Below are 7,421 nucleotides of genomic sequence, written 5' to 3' on the forward strand. Positions count from 1 at the left end.
GTAAAGTAAAGCAATAGTTACAACACCGAACTTGCAGTTAAAAACAGATCAAACATCTTGTAGTGACGTATTTCGTTAGAGTTACATTGTAAATCTGATTAATATTGATGGCAGTTATTAATTATAAAATAAATGCACTTGAGAGCATCATTTGCAGCTAACACAAACTAAAATATTACTTAAATGTTACTACAAAACCTCTGAGAAACCAGGATTATCTGAGAATGAAGAAAAGACAGAACATTTGGTCACAAGAAAGAAAATCCTAAGTGATGCACCTTTGACTGTTGATGGATTCGAGATAGCTCTCCGTTTCCAGTAATTAGGGCGTTTTTTCAGAAACAACAACAACGGAACGGATATAGAAATAGATGGCCCGTCTAGCAGCAGCGAACAAAACACTTTTTAGCTGTATCAGTCATCTATTATACGAGTAATATATGGATGTCAAGCATTAACATTTAGAGAGAAAGCTGAAGAAATACTATTAATATCTTAAAGAAATATACTAAGAAAATTTTTTATAACTTTATTTGACGAAAATAACATGGAAAGGACGATAAGAAAAATAAAGAACTAAGAGAACTGTACAAACAGCTTATCATCGTTTAAGTGCCAAAGGAAAGAAGGTTGAATTGATCTGGTCAGATAACATGAATGACGATGAATAGACGACCTATAGCAATATTCTGCAGGATAACAGGTGAAACAAGAGGAAGACCCAGAATTAGGTGGCTAGATAACATCCTGGAGGGCACAGTTTGGATGAAAGTCAACACCAACTAAGCAAACAGTGCACTCGATGGAAATAAATGGATGGGCTCGTATAGCAGGCGTAAGGTCGATAAGGCCTTTACCACAAGTAATTTTTTAAAAAAATTAAAATATTACGTATACCAACTGCAGGATGGTAAATGAAATAGCTCAATCATTGTTTTACTTCTCCAGTTAGATGTGTTTGGGATTTCAGCAAGTTGGCTTCTGTTACTCGTTACGAAACGTAATTGTGAATCCGTTGATATCTTTCCTTCCACACTATGAATAAAAATGAGAACTAATAATATGGTCGTTGCATTGAGAATTGACTCGGAGACATTTTTCTTAGCTATTCGTTAGGTCTTTACGACAGTGGCAGATAGACTTGCACTGTAGTGGCATAGAGTTTGTCACTACCAAGTTCTGCATAGCGGTGAGTGGGGTGTACGGTGGCGACAAGTGACTGCACAGCAGTCGGCCTGTCGCATTCGGTTGGCGGTTTGTGAGTGCGAAGATGGAGACTGCTGCTTTGGTAGCTGCCGGGCCGACGGTTGAGGTGGGCCACGGTGCCAAACAGCTGTGACTCTCCTACTTATTTTATGCGAAAGTTTAGTCTTGAGTGATATATGAGCAGCAATTGGAATGCCTCACATGCTGTCTCGTAACAAAGTGTCTCGCATTAAGCCCAGCAGCTGAGGGGCCTGACCTGATATGGCCGACTGGACAGATATAAGAATATTCCAGATATGTTGCGACAAACTTCTAGGCGAAGTGGAGCACATCATAAATATTGATAACCATGACCGCAACCCATGACCGCAAACGTCATCGTACGCCGCTAGGTGGTGTTCCACACGAGAGTACTGGAAAAGAATGTGAAGTTTTCCTCATTCGAGCGCTAGCTATCAAAAGAGAAGCAAGGAATGGTATACAAACGGTCAGCTTGTAGACATGAACTTAATGGATGGAATAGCTGTGTGTAATGGACTAGTCGCTGGACGCATTTATCGAGAACGCTTCCCAGATACATTAACCGCACCACAGCTTGTCTGCACGTCTGCATCGAAATTCGTGCGACTACGGGTGATTCAGAAATGGCAGGGATAAAACCCGTGAACATGATTTCGCGCATAAAGAAAGCACAGTACTATGTGCAGTCAATAAAGGCGTCAGCTTATAAAAGTTCCGTTACAAATACTGAGATACAAATACACAATAATTCTCCGCATGAGATAAAAGTTATTCCATCATTCTCCTTTTCAGTAGAATCCTAAGGTCATTCTTATTTGATCACTGTTTCTAATCAGTAGCAGAATCTTTACAGCATATGAAATAAAAAAATTGAAAAAGAAAAGGAAAAAATATTACTCGAAGTAGTGCAAGCTGTCTTGTAGATTAAACCAATCGAACAAACTCACTCCACGGAAATAGCGTACTTACATATAGATAACATCGAATATTAGAGATTATAATTTTATTAAATTAATAAGAAAGTATCAGAACCTATTAGAAAACACGAAGGTTAGCAAAAAAATATTTGAATCCAGTGGAACGCTAATCAGCAACACATCAACTGTTACTTCACAATTTTATGACATTACTAATTGTGCTAAACCGGCCATGAATGGTTAATGTCAATACCTTGCTCATTACTGTCTCCTGAAAGCTTTAATCGTAGGCTGGCCGGTGTGGCCGAGCGGTTCTAGGCGCTTCAGACTGGAACCGCGCTACCGCTACGGTCGCAGGTTCGAATCCTGCCTCGGGCATGGATGTGTGTGATGTCCTTAGGTTAGTTAGATTTAAGTAGTTCTAAGTTCTACGGGACTGATGACCTCAGGTGTTAAGTCCCATAGTGCTCAGAGCCAGCCACAACTTTAATCGTAGGTATGTTACTAACTGCCATTCAATTTATAACAAACTGTACCCAGAATAATGCGTTTCTGAAGAATCTTCATCGGTGCCGTTGCTTTGAAACGATATACTTACATAATACGCAAGTTACAATAATTGTTTAGTAACGAATATGACGTTTCTCGTCGTTTTATTACAACGAATCATACAAATAACGACGGGTTTCTCAGCTATTCTTAATTTGCTGGTGCCGAGAAACGTCACACATACGTATGGGCTTCAAATGAAAGCCACTATGGCACCTCGTGACTATGCACTGAAAAGCGATGGCGTGCATGAGACGTAGGTGGTGTAGCTCCATCTCATTGGTCGACGTTCAAACGCAATAGCTAACATGCTAGATAATGCTCTGCACGAGCGGGGAGGCTCCCTGGCGAGCTATTTCGTGCTGTGACGTCAGAAGCCCGGCACGCTAAACGCTCACCGTTCGAAGGCACGGTCCGTGTGCCGACGGCTTTACACCTGTCTCGGAAACTATTTGCGTGCGGACTGCATTCTGCCTCTTCAATGCTGCATTTTCAACGACTTTTCCTCCGACGGAGCGTTAGTCTTTATTTTGAAGATGAGTTTGTAACAATTTCGATATCCTCTGACGGTCAGATTAATTTGTGCTGCGAATTTAATAATTGCGTTGATGTCGTACACAGCAAAATTACATTGGCCGACTCTGAGAGAATATAGATGACCTACTTGGTACTGCGTCCGTGAAGGCCCGCCGTATTTCGACAACATGTGAACTCCACCTAATCTCACCTCTAGAGCAGTTATCAATCAGTACACTGAGCTCCGACATTCTGCCTACTTAACTTTTTATGAGGGGCTTTCGATAAGTAACGTAACACTTTTTTTCTCCGCCAATTTCGGTCGAAAAAGTGTGGAATTTATTGCGGGAGATCGTCGAATATTTACGCTTTAGCCCCTGTAGTTTCATGAAGTTCCGATAGATGACAGCGCTATACATAGCATTCAAAATGGCGTCTGTGACGGTGGTGCGTTCCAAGCAGAGCGCTGTCATTGAGTTTCTTTTGGCGGAAAACTAGAGCATCGCAGATTTTCTTATGCGCTTGCAGAATGTCTTCGGAGACCTGGCACTGAAGAAAAGTACAGTGAGTCTTCGGACGAGGTGTCTCTCAACAACGCAGCAAGGTCGGGCAAATCTGTACGATCTCTCGCGTGGGGACCGGCCGCACGCAGCTGTGACTGTTGCAGTGCTGGAACGTGCGGACACTCTCACTAGAGAACGCTCAGCTAGACATCACTGTTGGTAGTGCCGACACCCTTGTCCACCAGTTGGGGTATTCAAAAGTGTATGCCGACTGGGTTCCTCACCCCCTAACAGGAGACCATAAAGTGCAAGGAAGGACGATCTGTGGGGTATTGCTTGCGCGCTACGAGGCTGATGGTGACAATTTAATTTTTTGTCGAGCATCGTCACAGGCGATGAAATATGGGCTCATCACTTCGAACCGGAATCGAAAGGGTAATCCATGGAGTATAGCTACACCACCTCTTCTCCGAAGAATAAGGTCAAAACCGCACCTCCATCCAGCAAAGACATGGCGATGAACTTCTGGGACTCTGAACGTGTTCTTCTGTTTGATGTACAACAAAAACATTGGGAACAAGAGCCCATTACCTTGATCCCACAAAGAAGCCAAAAGGTTTTGATCTACCGAGGAACCTCCGGTGCCGCCTCAACAGTTTAAGGACTGGACATGGTTGTTGTAGCTACTTCAGGTACAAATGGGGTTGGATCAGTTCACCAATGTGTGAGCGTAATGAAGAAGAGCAGACAATTGAACATTTAGTCCAACGCTGTCCACTTCTTTCATACCCTGGAATTTCCGACAACTTGTTCACTCTCACAGCCAGCTTAATTAATTGGTTGAAAAACACGGACTTTAAGGTTTAATCTTGTCTTATATCGTATGTATATTGTATAAAATCACTTGCCTTTTATCAACTGTATATTGTGTAAAATCACCATACGATTAAATAAATAAATAAATGGGTCAAAGGCTACTTAATAAGACGCGCCAACCAGAGTCTGTCGCGAATGGGTCGCGGACGTGAGTAGAAGTGCATAAGATTGCATAAGATGAACCTGTAGGAAAGCAACCTAACGCCAGCCACGGCGCTAGGAAGCAGGAAAGGTAGCGTTTTTGTAGTAAGGGACGCTGTAGCTACGTGACCAGATACGACAGAATGTTCTGGAAGGACGACAGGACACGGGAGACGCGCGTGATCGCGGGGGCTTGCATCAGACGAGCCTATATAAGCAGGGCCGCTGGTGCTACTAGGGGGATTCCTTCGACAGTTGCCTCAGACGCTGGACCTGAGTTACTCTGACCTCGGGACGGGACTTAGTTTCTCGTGGCACTTAGCTGCACAGGTTACATGCAGGATTGCACAACTTACACTCAATGTGTTTGTGCCTCTTAGGGTTCGACAGTGGTCTTATCCTACCTCGTGTTTCGTCTCAGCTATTTCATCAGAAGTAAACGTCTTTTAGCCCACCGAGTTCCCTTATCTGCAAAGTATTCCCAGCTTGTTTTCCAGCACCAGGATGGACGAGCTACCTCAGTACTGGATTTAGCGTCTAGCTCCCATCCTGATCCGCTCGCAGGGAACTACCGACGCGACAAGTCGCAGACAGTGAGGTCACGTGAATTCAGCGTCCTCTGGTGACGTGTATACGAGGCACCCCCCTCCGTCGAGGACAGCGAGCGATGCAAGCGAGCTCGCCCGGAGGCGAGTGTCTTGTCTTGTCTCCCGCGTAGCTGTGAGCGGCGCGCCGAGTACGCAAGACCAAGATGGCGTCGATAGGCGCAAACTTTGTCCAACTGAGTGAGTACCTGTTTCTTCTCCTTCCATCGTTGTCACCTTTCCCCGTTCTCACCTCCGTGCCCCTGCCACCGACACCGCTTCCTCGCCCTTTGCCTCGGACAGGCCCCCTTTTGGCCTGCGTGGCGTTGCAGCTGCAGCTGGATTTGGTGGCGGTCTGCCTGCTAGAGCGCAGCGGTGACGCAACGGGCGACCTCCGTCGCCTGTGTGGCCCACGCCGTGGCGGCACGCAGACCTCTTTCGCCGAGGTCGTGGCCTTGTTACCGTATTTCATAAGCGGCCATTCGCTCCGTTCTGTCCGGAGGAAATCCGCGAAACTGAGCAAGGTGAGTGGGTCAGGTGTGCGAGCGCTGTCCGTGTCAAGGCCCCAGCCCACCGGGCGCTCGCCACCAAATGCGAAGGTCTGCGCAACGGCGGAAGGCTGCCGTGAGCAGCGGGCCGTTCAGACTCTGCTGTGTCGCACAATGGGAGGCCGCGACGTCGGGATCACGGATTATGTCTCACTTTGTACACCTTCAGTAGGCCATTAAAAACCGTAATGTGCAGGCAGTAAGGTGCACTCCTCTGGAAATTACGAGGAAATCTCGAGAGAAGTATTACGCGTCTATTATGTAACTGATGTATCTGTGCGCAGCTACCATACGTTAGAGTTCGTGGTGGTCTGCTGGTTAGCATTCGAACTACGTAAGACGAACGTGTATGACTCCCGCTCAGACTTTCATTTTTGTAGCACTCAGTCTTCAGGCCACGAGTGACCTACCGGGACCATCCGACCGCCGTATCATCCTCAGTGGAGGATGCGGATATGAGGGGCGTGGGGTCAGCACACCGCTCTCCCGGTCGCTGTGATGGTATTGTTGACTGAAGCCGCTACTATTCGGTCGAGTAGCTCCTCAATTGGCATCACGAGGAGGAGTGCACCCCGAAAAATGGCAACAGCGCATGGCGGCCTGGATGGTCACCCATCCAAGTGCCGACCACGCCCGACAGCGCTTAACTTCGGTGATCTCACGGGAACCGGTGTAGCCACTGCGGCAAGGCCGTTGCCTTCATTTTTGTAGTACAAGTGTAAATTCTGTGGTATTCAAAAAATCTGCACCTACACTATTCGTTCTTGCTACATTAGCAACGTCTCACCGCTACATACGTTAGCTGACAAATGGGGCATGTTTCTGTGTCTGCAGGTCGAAGCGGCGAGGTGCAAAGTAGTTCCGGGTACCATACCAGATTATACGTATAAGGGATTTCGCAAATCACGACAGGAATACGTTTTCAGGAAAACTCTATACGCTTCTTCATATACTTGTCGCTAGTTATAAATATATTTGTCCTAATAATTAAATTAAAAATAGTAAGTAGTCAAATAACATGAAATTCACTAAAACTTCATACAAATAAACGTGTTTTTTAATTATATTAATTTTCAGATGTCATAAAATTAAATAATATGACCATTGAGGAAGAACACATAGTTTAAATATTAAGTTTGAACTGGAGTCGAACCGTCGCCGCCGGCCGGGGTGGCAGAGCGGTTCTAGGCGCTACAGTCTGGAATCGCGCGCACGCTACGGTCACAGGTTCGAATCCTACCTCGGGCATGGGTGTGTGTGATGTCCTTAGGTTAGTTAGGTTTAAGTAGTTCTGAATCTAGGGGACTGATGACCTCAGATGTTAAGTCCCATAGTGCTTAGAGCCATTTGAACCATTTTTTGATAAAAAGAAAAATATTTATTTGTATTAGGCGACGGTTCAAAAAATGGCTCTGAGCACTATGGTACTTAACATCTGAGGTCATCAGTCCTCTAGAACTTAGAACTACTTAAACCTAACTAACCTAAGGACATCACACACATCCATGCCCGAGGCAGGATTCGAACCTGCGACCGTAGCAGCAGCGCGGTTCCGGACTG

General features: G+C 45.6%; 1 pseudogene; it reads right to left on the bottom strand.

Annotated features, from left to right (window-relative positions):
• Positions 1-6,441: 6,441 nt before the first annotated feature.
• On the bottom strand, positions 6,442-6,559 carry LOC126089624 (5S ribosomal RNA; annotated as a pseudogene).
• Between the last annotated feature and the right edge of the window lie 862 nt (positions 6,560-7,421).

Source organism: Schistocerca cancellata, chromosome 6, assembly GCF_023864275.1.
Source record: "Schistocerca cancellata isolate TAMUIC-IGC-003103 chromosome 6, iqSchCanc2.1, whole genome shotgun sequence".
NCBI classification, from domain to species: domain Eukaryota; kingdom Metazoa; phylum Arthropoda; class Insecta; order Orthoptera; family Acrididae; genus Schistocerca; species Schistocerca cancellata.